Source organism: Maniola hyperantus, chromosome 20 (assembly GCF_902806685.2).
Source record: "Maniola hyperantus chromosome 20, iAphHyp1.2, whole genome shotgun sequence".
In the NCBI taxonomy this organism is placed as follows: Eukaryota; Metazoa; Arthropoda; class Insecta; order Lepidoptera; family Nymphalidae; genus Maniola; species Maniola hyperantus.
The window spans coordinates 3,282,549-3,299,195 of record NC_048555.1 but is presented as its reverse complement, the minus strand read 5'-3'; the positions used below and the strand labels follow the sequence as shown (position 1 = coordinate 3,299,195).

The 16,647-nt window shown below is 36.7% G+C and overlaps 3 protein-coding genes across 5 annotated transcripts in view; 2 read left to right on the top strand and 1 right to left on the bottom strand.

Annotated features, from left to right (window-relative positions):
* LOC117991780 (mitochondrial potassium channel ATP-binding subunit) overlaps window positions 1–16,647 on the top strand; it is a 325,288-nt gene that overhangs the window by 39,681 nt on the left and 268,960 nt on the right. The window lies entirely within an intron of this gene.
* Window positions 1–16,647, top strand: part of LOC117992053 (dystrophin-like) — a 248,937-nt gene that overhangs the window by 35,793 nt on the left and 196,497 nt on the right. The window lies entirely within an intron of this gene.
* Hil (peptidase hillarin) overlaps window positions 1–16,647 on the bottom strand; it is a 58,592-nt gene that overhangs the window by 17,198 nt on the left and 24,747 nt on the right. The gene's annotated exons all lie outside the window — the stretch shown is intronic.

Sequence of the window (16,647 nt, the reverse complement as noted above, 5' to 3'; positions counted from 1 at the left end):
ATATGTATGAATGCAGTTTGCACCACATAATCTTGGTTCTAGCGGATTAAAATAAGCTTATCCTTAGATAATTTCTGGCTAGTAATACCTACCACAGCATAAATACATATATTACCTATCTATACAGTAAGACGATGCTCTTCATGTTTGTGGACTACTTTACTTACGAGCTAGCGCCTATTACCCGAGCGACTGATCCTCTACTAAGCAAAATAATTTAGTTATACTCGAGCTAACTCGCATCGGGTTAGCGCGAGGGCTGTGCTGCTGTGCAGGGCGTCCACTCCCCGATTGCCATCTCGACCTGTCGCTACTATACCTACGCAGTATCAACTATCGAGTATCAACTCAACAAAAAAAAAAAACTAACTATACAGTATCTATAACCTCTAGTATTTACAGCCAATTATATTCACGTCCTACGTTTTGCGTTTCGGTCGATTATCGCATTTACAACTGCGAAATTTTACGCGTAAGATTTTAATGATTGATGACAGAAACTTAATATTTCATTAATGGTTTTATCTTCACACAATCATTTATTAATTTCAAATTAGCAGCTTTAAAACTATTTATTTAGTTACGGGCGCAAAAGATCACGAGTCTCTTCTGAAATAAGAAGGGTTTGGTCATATAGTCCGCCACGATTGCCGAGTGCGGATCACGCACCTTTGAGAACATTATGGTGAACTCTTAGGCATGCAGATTTTCTCACGATGCATGTTCCGATTCACCGTAAAAGCAAGTGATTAATTAATTAATTGCTTAACACATAACTCCGAAAAGTTAGAGTTGCGTTCCCAGGATCGAACCCCGAACCCTGCGACTAGGCTATTACCGCTTTACTTTTTATAATTCCAAATTTTTATATTTCCAAACACGCCCTGGCCCCAGAATAAGACCACAACAAACTCAACCAGTTACCACTTCTTTTATCAAAAAGTTTTTATTTAAAGTCATCTCCTGTTCCTATTTGCTTTCTCTTCTAAAGCATAGATTGCCGCGCAGCATTAAACTGCAATATTAACGTCTCTATATGCCAAAGTCATTATAACTACATATGAGGCATTTAAAAGCATACTTAATCCCTCGGAGCAGGAAGTTAGGACGCCATTCGTAGCAACTAATAATCCTGTACACTTAATTTATTCTGCTGTTTATTAACATGGCTTCTTTTGTAAAGGTCCGTTTTCATGTTTATTTTCAACTAGCTTATGCTCGCGACTTCGTCGGCGTGGACTTCACGAACAAACCGATATTTTACCCCCTTAGGGGTTGAATTTTCAAAAATCTTTTCTAAGCCGATGTCTACATCATAATAGCTATCTGCAGCCCGATCGGTCCAGCAGTTTGAGCTGTGCGTTGATAGATCAGTCAGTACCCTTTTCCTTTTATATATTTAGACTAGATTACAAAAATCCTGTGGGAACTTTGTAATTTTCCGGGATACGAGTAACTTTGTATGATAATGTCTAATGTCACTCTCCCTATGTTTCTCTTTCGGATCTTCTCATTCCGATTTGAACACGTAGGGAAACTCCAAGCATAGCTCTTTTCACTGTTCCCTGAGTTGCTCTGAGCTTTCTTAGGCTTCCGCTTCAACCAACAGTGTACTGCTATAATATTGTAGTATTCTCGTGTTATCATTATCATTTGGTCTTACCATAATAAAACTAATACAGATAGTTAGGGCACATAGTTCGTAAAACCGATAGACGTTGGGGTCCCAAGGTGCTGGAATGGCGACCTCGCACCGGCAGACGCAGTGTTGAAAGACCTTCCACTAGGTGGACGGACGATATCAGACGAGTCGCAGGAATCCAGTAGTGGACGTCTGTCAGTTGATGATAATGATGATGATAAAACTTACGCCAAGCAAATTACCTTGAAAATTGTGAATGAGAACGATCATTAGGTAGGTACCTACTACCTACTTATTACATAAAGGTACAAAATTAACAGTATTAATTTTGTCAAGTCGAGCAACCCGTGGAACCGTTAGCGTCCCAAAAAAGCTCTGAAACTTTTTTCATTGCGTTGATGGATGTACAAAATGTTTTGTTACCAAGACGTAAGATCTACACACCTACAAAAACATTTTTTTTTAAATTAATTTGAAACTTCAAGCGTGTTACTGCATGAGGGACGTGTAGCCTAGTTGTGACATTACATATCAATCGATTGCTATTGTTAAGCAACGTTGACCCGAGTCGGTAAAAATGAGCTACCGGTATGATGAGAATTATGAATTATTAACTACCTTATTCCCACGACTTCGTCCCCGTGGACTAAACAGTCCATTAGTTTGAGCTGTGCATTGATTGCATCAAAACAATGTAAAGTCCGATAGTTCCTCCCAAGCTACCGACGACGTGCGAAGCCTGGGCGGGTTGCTAGTCACTACCCATATTATAAATGCGAAAGTGTGTTTGTTTGTTGATTTATTGGATTGTTGGTTTGTCTTTCAATCAAGTCGCAAAGAACGTGATTTTTTTGCATGGGGTGTGAGAAGTGGCTATTTTTTATCCCGGAAAATCAAAGAGTTTCCACGGGATTTTTAAAAACCTAAATCACGCATACGAAGTCGCGGGCATTAGCTAGTCAGCTAGTATTTTATAATTAACTAGCTTATGCTCGCGACTTCGTCCGCGTGGACTACACAAATTTCAAACCCCTATTTCAACCCTTAGGGGTTGAATTTTCAAAAATCCTTTCTTAGCGGATGCCTACATAATAATAGCTATCTGCATGCCAGCCCGATCCGTCCAGTAGTTTGAGCTATGCGTTGATAGATCAGTCAGTCAGTCAGTCAGTCACCTTTTCCTTTTAGGTATATATTTAGAAATCTGTGTCCTCAGAAATCTGCAATCTGCATCGTATGAAAACGTCCTCTAACATTGCAAGTTACAAGCAATGCATTTAATTCAACAGGTGTAATATTTTGTAATTCAAATGTACTTTAACGAGATGTCTCGGCGCGTAATTCCTATTATTTCTTCTCAGCATTCCTGTATCATAAGCGATGTTATTGCGGCGGTATACATGACAGGGCCCATTGCTTTTTACAACCCTAATAAGTATCTTGTTTAGATGCTCGTAAAATGTTTTAATGTCTTAAGTCTCGCTTTATTAGAGGTTAACTTTGGGAAAACTGTCAAGCAACTCTTGATTCTAAATGGGTATTTTTTAATAGATTTACGTTTGTTTGTCCGCCTTAGAGCTACTTTATTTAAATGGAATTGGGCAGGTCATCTACTTCTTTCGGTCCCTTAAAACAAAAACCATCTATCAACGCTACTGTGGCAGATTTAGGCGTAGGTACCTACATAAATACAAATCAATATCGCGATAAGATCAAATAGGTATTCATAATATTTTCTGTTTTGTTCTGTTTCTGTCTGTTAATTATTATAGTGCATCAGAGGCAAGTGCAAATAACATTGGAGATATGAAAACACGATGTGGTTGTTGAAATAAAATGATAGAGTAGGCGCGGGGCGATCACACATTCATTCGATAGAAATCCGTGAAAATACGGATATAAAAAATATCTACGTTATACTTATATGTTATAATAATATAATAAGCTACTTCAGAGCGTATTTTTACGAACTCGGATTAGATGAGTGCGTAACTGCCCTTACGCTAAAGCACATTATGGGGCCGATTCTCTAGTACACAATCTCTAAACTAAATTAACAGGTCTAAGTCTAGTGCTTTCCTTTTCCGCAAGCAACATTATGAAAGGGATAGCAATAGATTTAGACGTGATATTTTAGTTTAGTTTAGAGATTGTGTACAAAGGAATTAGCCACATTGTCACATTAACTAATTTGAAAAGATATAATATGTTTTTATCCAAATAAACTTTTACAAGTGCTTTTGAATTGTCAAAATAATTTGTTACCGCTAGTTCGGAATGCCGTTCCTATCGAGAAGAACCAGCAGGAAACTCGGCGGTTGCGCTTTGCAAAAGTTAGATCTACGGCTTCGGAATTTGGGCGATTAAAACAAATCTTTACATAGTAGAAAATAAAGTCGCTTCCCGCTGTCTGTATGTATGTATGAACGCGTAGATCTTTTAAACTACGAAATTTAATACGGATTTTAATGCGGTTTTCACTAATAGATAGAGTGATTCAAGAGGAAGGTTTATAGCTTTAGTTTAATTCTCAAAAATTTAGAGATCCCTAGAGAAATTGAAATAATGTGAATTAGGTCGGCAAAAAATTCCTCTCATGTGAGAGTTTCCGAGGCAATGACACCACATTAGTATCTGCCTTGCACCCACGCGAAGCCGGGGCGGGTCGCTAGTATACATATAAAATTGAGGCCCAAGTTACTTCGTGAATAATTTTCTAAACGCAGTAAATATCTAGTTTGGGAATTTTTATGTGAATTTTTAGCACTTGCTAAAAGATGATAATTTAAGTAAGTATATGTATATAGTTAGTACTAGAGGATGCCAGCGACTTCGTCTGCGTGGATTTAGGTTTCTGAAAATCCTGTGGGAACTCTTTGATTTTCGGGATAAAAAGTTGCCTATGTCAATTTCCGGGATGCAAGCTACCTTTGTTCCAAATCTCATATAAATCGGTTAAACAGACGACCCTTTAAAGAAGCCCGTGGGAACTCTTTGATTTTCCGGGATAAAAAGTAGCCTATGTCCTTCCTCGGGACGTAAGCTAACTAATTTCCTCAAATCGGTTAAACTGTTGGGTCGTGAAAAGCTAGCAGACAGACAGACACACTTTCGCATTTATAATATTAGTATGGATGTAACTGGGTATGCAAAACAGCAAGAACGTTAGTGATGTTGATTCGGTCGATACCTACAATTTAATTCCATTTTTGTTCATTAATTAATGTTAATGCGTATTCAAATTCACTAATGGCCTGTTAAAGATATTTGAAAATCGTAAATTACCAAGTCCAATCAAATTAACCGAATAACCTATCTGAGATGACCGTAATGAGCACGAACTTGTCATCGATAGGCGCCTACAAATAAATTATTATTCATAGATAGTTAAATATTTGAACACTAACCGGCTTTAATAGATATTTAAAAACTAATCAGCTCCTTGGAAAATCTGGAGCACCGCAGAGACATAAGCTCTCTTTGCGTATTATGTCGCCTTTATAATGCTCTGAAGAGCTGTTTGATCTCATTCCACCCTTCTTTTTCTACAACCGCACCGCGCGCCACCTTAAGCAATTTCACCCTCACCTGCGGGTGCCTGGTGCACTTCGACCGCCTGTTGTAGCAGATCCTTTTTTCAAACAAAAACATCTCAAGATAAACGTTCGAAATTGAAATTACTTTTTTAATTCTGCTGCCTACTCTATCACTCAGACTATTGGCGAAAATTGTGAATAGTTGCAATGCAATACAACTATTCACAGTGAACACTTGCGGTCACTGACCAAAATAACCAAACATAATATTGTCATCAATGTTTGGGATCCACAATAACGAGCAAAAAAAGCGATTTCAAAGCGTTTTATTCTAAAGACAACCAAATTGGGTAGCTGTCAAACGCTTATCCCATACGAGGGGTTACACAATCGAGCCAATCACCGGTCCTAATTAACGACTTTCTCTGATACAGTCAACGTACGCGGTGGGCCCCACGCATGGTACCTACAGCGGGTACGATAAAAACACGAGATACAATGAGCTATGTTTCATTATATTTATTTACTACAGATCCGCCGCGGTTTCGCACACGTAGCCAAAGTAACCACAGATAAAATTCCAAACCCCTGCCAGGAATCGAACCCGAGACCTCCCACTAATAAGACCACAATTCTTACCACTGCGCCAGGGAGGTCGTCAAAACCGTGCTTTTGTTGCAAGGAACCTTACTGTCATAAACTGCCTGTGTCGTCGGTCCATCTGCATCACGCTGGAGGGCGCCCTACACTTCGATTAATTGGACGCGGTCTATACTCTAGACACGGCAGTATTAATAAGGCTTATTTATTAGTTCCATATTACGATCAGTTTGTAAATGCGTGTGGGAACAGCGTAGGTTGATTTGAATAAGGTAGTTCATAATTAAGTCGTGAAATTATATTTGACTAGCTTATACCCGCGACTTCGTTCGCGTGGACTACACAAATTTCGAACCCCTATTTTACCCCCTTGGAGGTAGGAGTTGAATTTTCAAAAATCCTTTCTTAGCGGATGTCTACGTCATAATAGCTATCTGCATGCCAAATTTCAGCCCGATCCGTCCAGTAGTTTGAGCTGTGCGTTGATAGATCAGTCAGTCAGTCACCTTTTTGTTTTATAATATATTTAAGGACAAAAGAGGCGAGACCGATATTTTATGATAAGTGGGTGAAATACCTTTGAAAAATCAAACGAATAAAAAAACATAATTTTGTCCTTTCCCATAACCAAGCGTAAAGTTAGGAAAAACAAAGGGCTATGTTCTTTGAAGATAAGGTAAGTTTAATAGACGTGACACGAGCTGTTACATAAATCCAATGATTAATATCCACTTCGATACCGGAGCATCCTCAGGATTTTTTTTTTCAGGATTTTTTACGACCTCCCTGGCGCAGTGGTAAGCGCTGTGGTCTTGGTAGTGGGAGCTCCTGGGTTCGATTCTAACCACAAAGAAGTGTAGATAAAGCACTATAAAAATTATAAAAATATAATGAATAAGCTTGTGATTTCTCGTAGGTATATCATGGCTTTTCGCAAAGCAGCGCCTGCTTCTATCCAACGCAACGTTTCCAATTAGGTTTTAGAATGCAAATCGATTTTGGTACACAATAATATTGAATTCCATTTCAAAGTCAATGCACAATTCAACAAAGGCACGCATTTATAAGTAGGTGCAATATTACACCACATTTCCCAGTAAGCGCGGCGAATTACAGTTGAACACTGAATGTTCAGTTTTTGCTCCCATCGCAACCGTATGATTTATGAGTAGGTACGCCCGCCTTTGTGTATACCGAACGGTAAATAGACCGCTGCTCCCACGGCCGAAGCCGGCTGCATTCACATGTTACGCAGGCAAGACCTATCTGCATGTTTGAGATGTGTTTTGAATCAAGTATGCCATCATTGTACTCCCCCATGCTATTTGTTTGTAGCTTTAAATTGTGTTTTGCATCAATTTTATTGCTTCTGTAGTCTGTACCCTCTTAATCTAATATTATGTACCGTACATAGAAATGTGCATATTCAAGACATGATTAGATATAGGTATCTCCATGCCAATGTTATTCCCTTTCATTTAGGCATCGGGCGATTTTGAAAGCAGCAATAATACTATGAAGAATGCATAGTCTTATTATGAAATGCTGCTTTTTAAGATCATATAAAATTAATAAAATTGATGATTAAATCATTTGTTGAAGTGAGAGTCTTTTGGATTACCATAAGAAAAACTTAAACAAATGACGATAGAATGAAAATTGCATGACCCGGGTTAGATCTTCCTACGAAAACTAGAAAACTTGAAAATTAAGAAGAATTAGAGAGGAACGAAAATCAATAGTGTAGTATAGGAGAATGTAAAGACACAAAAAGTACTGATGTACCTACTGATGTATATGTGTGATTATTAGCGATCTTGCGATCTACAAATCCTAGTTGTAAGTTACTAGCTGAGATAAGGTATACCACCGTGACATCATGGTCTATGGTCTCAGCAATGAGCAAACATAATATTTTCCATTCCACGTAAACCAGTCCGACTCACCCACGCAACATACAATTTTAAATATCATTTTAATATTTATTTATACCTTACGGTAACTTCATGTGAATAAGATCTTTTGTGAAATGTCAGTAGGTTAAGTTTAAAGTGAAAATGTGTTTTGATTTGAATCACTTGTGAATGAGGCTTACAGTATTTAGGGCGAATATATTCCCAAAGATGAATTAAATTGTTGTACAGTGCGACAAGGCTATCTTGGCGCGTGGCAAAAATCGGAACTAACGTTGCCATAAAGTGTCCCCTTTGTTCTTGTTTTTATATTCTAAGCATTCGTTCTCCAACAGCGTCCCTCTGTAAATGTCATTCAAGTGCCAAGAGAGCCTTGTTGCACTGTACCTATCTTGTTTAAATAGCTGTAGGAATAAATGGTTTATAGAGATGGGATTATTACAGGGGCCAATTTAAGGGCCGCATTTGTTCCTAATCTACATAAATGAGTTGTTATCCCTATGATGGTGCTGTTGATTTTAATATTTAACTTTATTGATATGAGCTTAGATAAACCCAGAATTATAAAAAGATATACATATAAAATCTGATAGATAAAAATCGCTTCGACTTTTTGTTTACAGCAAAACTGAAATAAAGTAAGATATCGTAAAAGTATGTATAAATAGCTAAATTAGAAATAATAAGCACAGTAATTATTGTGGTTGAGTTCCTATTATCACAGCCAATTTTTGACGTTCGTAAGCTTATTTTATAATCATCAAAGGATCACACTGATACCGATTATTGTTCATTATGCCGTCTCAAATATTAATTAGCCGTTATTTATCGATGCTGTTTGGGTAAATGCCAAATATACGTTAATTGATATTAATAGTACCCTATTGCTCAAACAACTATAAAGTCTAATTGTTATACGTGTCATTATTTTTATTGGTTTCAATTGACATAATACAACCGACAAGAACTTAATATTTAATACCTAATCCTGAATAGGAATAGATTTTTTGTTTTATAAAAACAGCGACCTAACGAACAGGCGGTTCACCTGATGTTAAGTGATTACCGCCGCCCATGAACATTTGCAGTACCAGAGGAACCGCCAATCGTCGTTGCCGGCCTGTCAGGAATTTGTTGGTTCGCCCCTTGAATAACCCCATGTTGTAATCTAATGGGGACTACATAATAGTTATGGAACTGGATCAGTTTCAATGGTTTTCCACAGTCCTTCCGCGTATTTTGTCGTAACCGCCTCGTTACAGTGTCGTAAGGAACCACAGGCTCGTTTGTGTTACAAAAGCGAAAATTGATAAAGAAACAATCCATGCTCTACTTCGTATTTGTTATTTGTGTGGAAAACGAAATCGCCATTGAATTAAATTTGAATTTTGCATTACATTACATTTCCCTAGGTCTGCATTTTGTCTTACACAAAGTTCGTCATCTTCTGCAGTCCACGCCGGACGAAGTCACGTTTTATTAATAGCTATCTGTACCTATGCCTTTCAGTCCGATTCGTCCTGTAGTTTAAGCTGTGCGTTGATAGATCAGTCAGTCAGTCACCTTTTCCTTACGTTCCTTTTAATGTGTTGAACTTTATAATAATTATCATCATCATCAATTTGTAACACACATTATGCAAATAAAGAATTTCAATTTTTATTTCTATTACATTTGAACTATGCTTAAGCTTCCTACATCTGTTTTCTACTACAGATGCTATCAGAAAAAATCGGCACAGATTTCGTTCAGTTATCAAGTTACGGCCTACAACGCGTACGGTATCGATGCGCGTGGGCGCAAGGTCGCTGTGATCCATTCCATTCATACGATCTACTAAGGTCACCATCAATGTTCAACTTCAAGAGAACCTTCCTTGAAAAAATAACTTTAGTTACTGTGCGTCCAGTCCTAAGGTTCATGTAACTTTCAAGTCAGTGTTAACTAAGTATTAATTAGTTATAGATTGTTTATATGACAGGCTGTTAAAGTTACGTTACGATTAGAGTCAAACTTTAACTAATTACCAAAAGGAAAGGGGGTTGCACAAGTTAGTATTCATACCTCCATGATTAATATACGGTCTCGTACAAAGTTAACAAATCCTGCTTGTGCAACCCAAATTGCTTTTAGTGACGGTGGAATCCCTCGCCTAATAAATACTTTAGATAACAAATTTAGAAATGAACTAACTAGATTTAATTTAAAATATAAGCTAAAATCCTATTATATTAACAAATTGTAATGATCCCCATTTTTGTATAAAATGTAATGTAATAAGTGTTTATATAAACAATGTGAATTGTTTATAGAAACACTTAATGTATTATGTATTAAGAAAGAAAGATATTATGTATTAAGGAAGAAGAAACCTTCGTGGTTTTTTGCTGTGTCTAAATTGGATTTGTTAAACATTCTTTATGTTGGTAATTAAAAAAAAAAAGTATCTCCGTAACCCTAATGTAACTTTATTCCCATGTTATAGCACTGGACCAAGCTTTGATTTCCCATTTTCGCCACCAAATTTTTTGCTGGTTCTTCTCGGTAGGAAGGTATTTCCAATTTTCGAACCTTAGTAGGTAGATATATGTATTTGACGATTCAAAGTTCCTACTTCTAAAAAGTTTATTTGAATACAATATTTTTCTGTTCTCTGTCCTATTATCTGGATAATCCACATATTTTTCTTTTCTTTATTACCAACGTAAAACAAAAAAAAGAGTGCTAATATTTTTCATATTCAGGCCTGCTAGATTTAATTGTGACGATGTGATCTTTTGATCAAATTTTAATATTTTGAATTTGTAGATAGGTACTTATCTGTTTTTTTCTACAAAAATCTCTTGGATTTTGCCAGAAATTCAAGCGCAGATTAGAAATCAAAAAAAGTCCCGGATTTTCGTAGCCAAAATGGTGTAAGCCTACTTGAGTTAATAAACACTCAATTTAATATGCTTGCATCAGATTATATCACGCGGGTGACATTTGTGCATTAATTTTTCGATAACTATCTATGATTTATGTGTATAATTTGCATCCATTATACAATATAGGATATTATATACAGACGTTATAACACTGTTATATCAATTCACGAAACTTACGCAATAGAGCGTAAAAGCATCTATTTTGTTAATGTTATATGTAGTTGGAAACGTATGGCATAGAATGATTACAATTTTTAAGGCTCTTTACGCACTGCATTTGATCCGAATCGTTTTGACTTCAGTCTTTAATCTCTCTGAAGAAAAGGAAAGTGTTTTTTTTTTTTTTTTTTTTTTTTTTTTAATACAATAAAACTTAAAGCTAGCCTTATTTAATTACTATATAAATCATGACCGCGTGGAATGGTGCCAAGAATACTGACTGCATTTCCGCGCTGGACAGCCAGGCTGATCCGCTGCGCAAAAAATGAGCCAGCCCTTCTGTCACCAGTTGAGGCTATTAATCGCGGTGAAATGTCTCGTAAAAAATTTTTAGCACTAAGACTCCATGGCCCCAGGGTCTCCACGGCAAACGGCACAAAAATGTAACTCTCTATAAGAGAGGCATACTTGCGCCGCTTGCCGTTTTCAGCTGTTTCTGCTGCGGCTCCCGGTCTTGATGCTGTCTTCCTGATATGACACGGGGCCAATGTGTCAACGCAAGTTGCGTCCCACATTAGCGCCCGTCCCCGTTCCCAGGGAACCAGCGTCAATCCATCAGGTCTCTTGCCATCATCCCGACTAATCCCTGCCGGCTCAATGAGCGCAGGAATATTTATGGTGGCAAGAGCTCTTTTAATTGTATCTGAATATTGAAAGTGTTTTTGTATTGAAGTATAGTGTGTACTATGCACCTATGTACATCCGAATTTCCCGGGCAAAAGCAAAAGCAAGTTATGAATTAATATTCCTAGATATATCTAGGGTAGATTTCTTCTATGTCTATGGATAGGTATCACAGTTGCAGATAGCGTCCTCTTGGCCTCGGGGTAAGTAGGTACCATAAGGCCTGAATTTCAAAGCAATAATTTAAAAAAAAAATTGTTTTTAAAATGATTCTAACAAGCATTATTATTCTAATAAACGTATTGAAAATCGTATTTATTCATTTGCTTCAGAATTTTCTTGTGATTTTTAGACCTCAAATTTTTTAGCTTAACTGCCTTCCTTTTTCTAAAACTGCAAAAAGTAGCTTTGACTCATTGTCAAAAAACAGGGAATTCTAAAAAAAACTAAAATTTTTGATCCTACTGTAGCATTATTTTTTAGAAACATCAGGTTTTGAAAATTCCCACGTTTTGGCGATAGATCAAACTGTAGTTTTTAGACAAAGGATAGCAATTCTAAAATCTAAACCTCTATGTAGGTAGGTAGGTACCTATAGTCCGCGATAGGTTGAGATGGCAATCGGGGTATGAAGCGGGGGACGCCTCGATTGCCATCTGTCGTGTACTAGGTATGTACTAGATATGGTATGGTGACAAGAATGATGAAGAAAAACTTCGCTTCGCTAAATCGCTTTCGCTAAAATAAACCTCGTCGTTTTTCTTATCCATAAATCTTAGCTATTTTATAGGTATATTGTCAATTCAATGAAGTTGTAAGAAAGATTTATTATTTAACTTTCCTCGCGAATTAATATCTCATACTGGACCGAGATGACTAAGTCACCGAGGCATGTAAGAAGAAAGCAAAACAATTAATTATAAAAGCGAATCGCCCAAGGTGTTACATTTTCATAGTTGTATCAATTTAACAGTTGTTTTCATTGATTACGTGTAATCAAATAATTGGGACTTCATATTTTAATGTATATAACGGGTACATACAACATACCACTATTAATTTTAAAGAAGGTAGTTCGCTACTGCCCTTAACTGCTCGAACTTCATCTCTCGCAGCACCACAGTCCCATCGTAACCACGACCCGTGCAATTGGGTTGAAATATCGACAATTAAAAACAAAAAATAATCGTGGTATCTACCCGTTATATTCATTAAAATACGTGGTTAAACTACGAAATAAGCATAATATCATTTATTGGGACTTCAATATAATATAAGAATTTGTAAAATGACCATGAGTTACAGAGCCCGGGCTCCGAAGGTATACAACTAAATTGCACCCAAAATACGGAAAAAACCATAACTTTTTTATTTTTTGCTTATATTTAAGGCCCCAAATTAATAATTTTTATATCATTAAAATGAATAAAACGCGCGTAAAATGCAATTTATCATATTTACCCTACATTTACACTTAAAATGTATTATCGATTCTGAAAATTCTTTCACTGGTATATAGCTACGAGTATATTATTTCCAAGTGCTAACTTATAGGCCGTAAATTATACCAAGCGCACGAAATCGCGGGAAAAAGCTATAATAAAATAATGAAAGAAAATGTCAGAGTCTTTGTGCTTTATATGCCATCAACAGTGGAAACTACAATACACTTTCCAATTTTATGACAATCCTTTTATAATATTGCTAAATTGTCAGTCTTTTATTTCCCGTTAGCTGCAACGTGGGAAGCAACAGCTTTTATATAAAAGGAAGTTTGTTCGAACATTCTTATAAATATTGTATCACGATTTAAAATGTATAAATGATATCATTACACTCACAACAGCTATTTAACATACCGGATACGTTTTTTATGTTTTACCTAGTAAACCTGCACGCAATTTTATTTTTATAAGTCAGAAATGATAAGACTTAGGCTGAGATCTATAGAGCGCGCTCTGACTTTGCAGAGTTGAATCGAGACAGATCTATATCTCTCACATAAATCTGTCTCGTTTTAACTCACCTAAGAACAGTGGCGTGCAGGTCATAGCACATAGGCATTAATGCACTGCTTACCCCAGTTGTAATAGCTCAATGCATATTTTTCATTATGACCTACCAGTAAACAGGTTCCTACCTAACTAATGCCTACCCTGGCTTCAAACCCTATGCACGCCACTGCCTAAGAACCTATTTGTTATAGTAGGTTAGAAGTACCTAGGTAGCTACCTATCCGGTATAGTAGGTACACCAATAAACTGCAGAAGTCTAAAATAAAATTCATCAAAGTAGAAAATCAGCATCTTTATGACCAACCCGTTGCCATCCGACGTTTGAGTCCGACTCGCACTTGACCGGTTTTTTGTATGAATTGCAAGTCTCAAGATGGACAGGTACCTGCCAAAAACAGTCTGTACGCAATCCTTGGCAGGCAGAATATAAACACATCCTGTTTTCACTACAGAAGGATGCGCAGCCACTTGGTTACAAATCTTACTTGCGTCCTGCATTATTCAGCACGATACTTCAGCTGTCACCGAAAGGTACGAGACCATGTTTTTGTATAGGTACAGGGCTGCCAATCATCCTGTGTTTTCCAATACATACATATCTATGTCATGGAGAAAGTCGAAGCCGATCTTCATATAGCATTTATTAGTCATTTCAATAGCCTTGCCGATCCAAAAGCGCTATCAAGCTAAGAAAAAGTAATAATAATAATAAATCTTTATTTGTTCCAATTACAATTTTGCTTAAAATTACCCTCGACCCCCCCAAACCAGGTTAACCCGTGTCATGGGGGTCAGTCTCTTCCCAGATGTGCAATGACAATGATTATATTATTATTTTAAGTGTTTTTAAAAGTCTTCAATATTTTAAAAAGTAGTATAGTTCAACGAAGACAACGTTAAATGTATTAAGCGAGAGTACAACCTCCTATAAAAACTGGCGTCTCCATTTAAAGGTTACATAATAATGAGCTTCCCACAAGAAATGGCTGACCGCTGACGAGTGGACGGCAGGTCCTTCGACGCCGTATACGGTCACGGCCCATTGCCCGACTTAATTTGGTTTTGGCCAAAAAAGACAAAAACATCACGTAAGCAAAACTAACGTATAGAAAGGCTTACAATTTTGACGTGGCTTTATAAGGTCTGCTTGAATATTAAGTTGGTTATTTCAATCGAAATATCCTTCGTAATATATTATGTATGTACCCAATGAAATAATTGGTATTCTAAATGTGAAAGGGTGTTTGTTTGTTGGTTTGTGCTTCAATCACGCCGCAACGGAGCAACGGATTGTTTTTCCATGGATATAGTTGAAGACGTAAGAGAGTGACATAATACTGTTCATCCCGGAAAATCATAGAATTCCCACGAAAATTTTAAAAACCTAAATCCATGCGAACGAAGTTGTGGACATCAGCTAGAAGAAAAATTAAAAGATAAACAAAAGAGACCTCAAAATGAACAGAAAATAACCTATGAAATTCAGGTAAGTTAACATCATGGAAGAAGAGTAAAAAAAAATTTTGGAGTTCAAGGATCTAGACTAAAAAAAATTTTAAGTATTAAGAAGAAAAAATAAGACTTTTCAACGTAAATTCCTACAGAGAAATTGCGAAGTCGAAGATTAAAATACAAAATCCAAAGACTGATGCAAAGATACAAAATGCAAAAGAAGAAAATATGCCTGTATCTGCGTGCGGATCGTCCGGCGTCCTGCGATCGGAAGCTTTGTCGATTTCTCGCTACACTTAATGACGGTCGATTGTTATGGTGGTGTGGCCGGTCTGTAAGTTATAGGCGATAGCGATGGTCGTATATTTATATTAGATGGTTATTAGACATGCCTCTTTAGCAACAAAGTTAGGGCTATAACAGTCCTTTTTATTGAAATTTTCCTGATTGGTTAAAATTGTGGTATTTTTGTTACAACTGTGCCTTTCAAACCAAAAATACACTAGCGTTTCGTGTTGTGTAATTACACGTCAGAAGAATATCGGTTTCATACATTTAGTATAGTTAGAAAAAAAAATTTTGAGTGGCGTGTCGTGACGCCACTCAATATTTCTGTCAAATCATATTAAATGTAAGGAACCGTTAAGCATCTGATGTCCCACGACACAACACGTCACTAGTATATATTTCCGGCTTTAGCTAATACTTACTCTTCAAATTAGCCAAACAGGCTCCTACTATCAGACCCTTTAACTTTACTCTGTTACTTTATTAAGGTTGATTATGGTTCTTAAGGTACATTCTAAGGTTCATTTTGTTTGGTTATTAGTTTCTTTACCGCTTTACTCCTATGACTTATTTCAAAATATTCGCACATTCCCGATGCGCACGCGATCGTTTCTAGTCCGAAAGGCAAGAATGCGAAGATCACTCGATATTGCTCCGAGAGATAAATAATTATACCATTTTAAATCATTTATAAGGTATTTTGCTGTGCCGTTTTAATTAGATCTATTTGAGTCTATAAATACATCACAAATTGGCTTTAACGGAATCGTCAATATCGGATAGAAAAGGGAACTATAAATTATTATTATTTTTATTAGTTGTTTTAAATTTTTGTATAGTTTAATTCGTTTGTTTAAATTAGAGTAGTTTATTAATATTGTGTCGCCCTAGTTCTACTGATAAGCTGTGGATAGTGTAGTTGATTACATATTTGCCAATTAAAGTCATAGTTTTAGCTTTTAACTAGCTTATGCTCGCGACTTCGTCCGCGTGGACTACACACATTTCAAACCCCTATTTCACCCCCTAAGGGGTTGAATTTTCAAAAATCCTTTCTTAGCGGACGCCTACGTCATAATAGCTATCTGCATGCCAAATTTCAGCCCGATCCGTCCAGTAGTTTGAGCTGTGCGTTGATAGATCAGTCAGTCAGTCAGTCACCTTTTCCTTTTATATATTTAGAAGATACATAATTTAATTGTTTCTGTCCCAAATACATAAAAATAAATAAAGTAAATAAATAAAATAAGACGCAGTCGCGAATGGCTAAATCGATTTACTCATTAAGATCAGTTCAAACGCAATAGAAACTTTGCTAGGTAAACCAGTGTTACAGTGAAAACACTCAATACGCAATACCTAGGAACTAGAACACAGCCTTGCAAGGTTCTTTCGCTAACGAGTTCGACATACCTACTCTCATAATGTCTT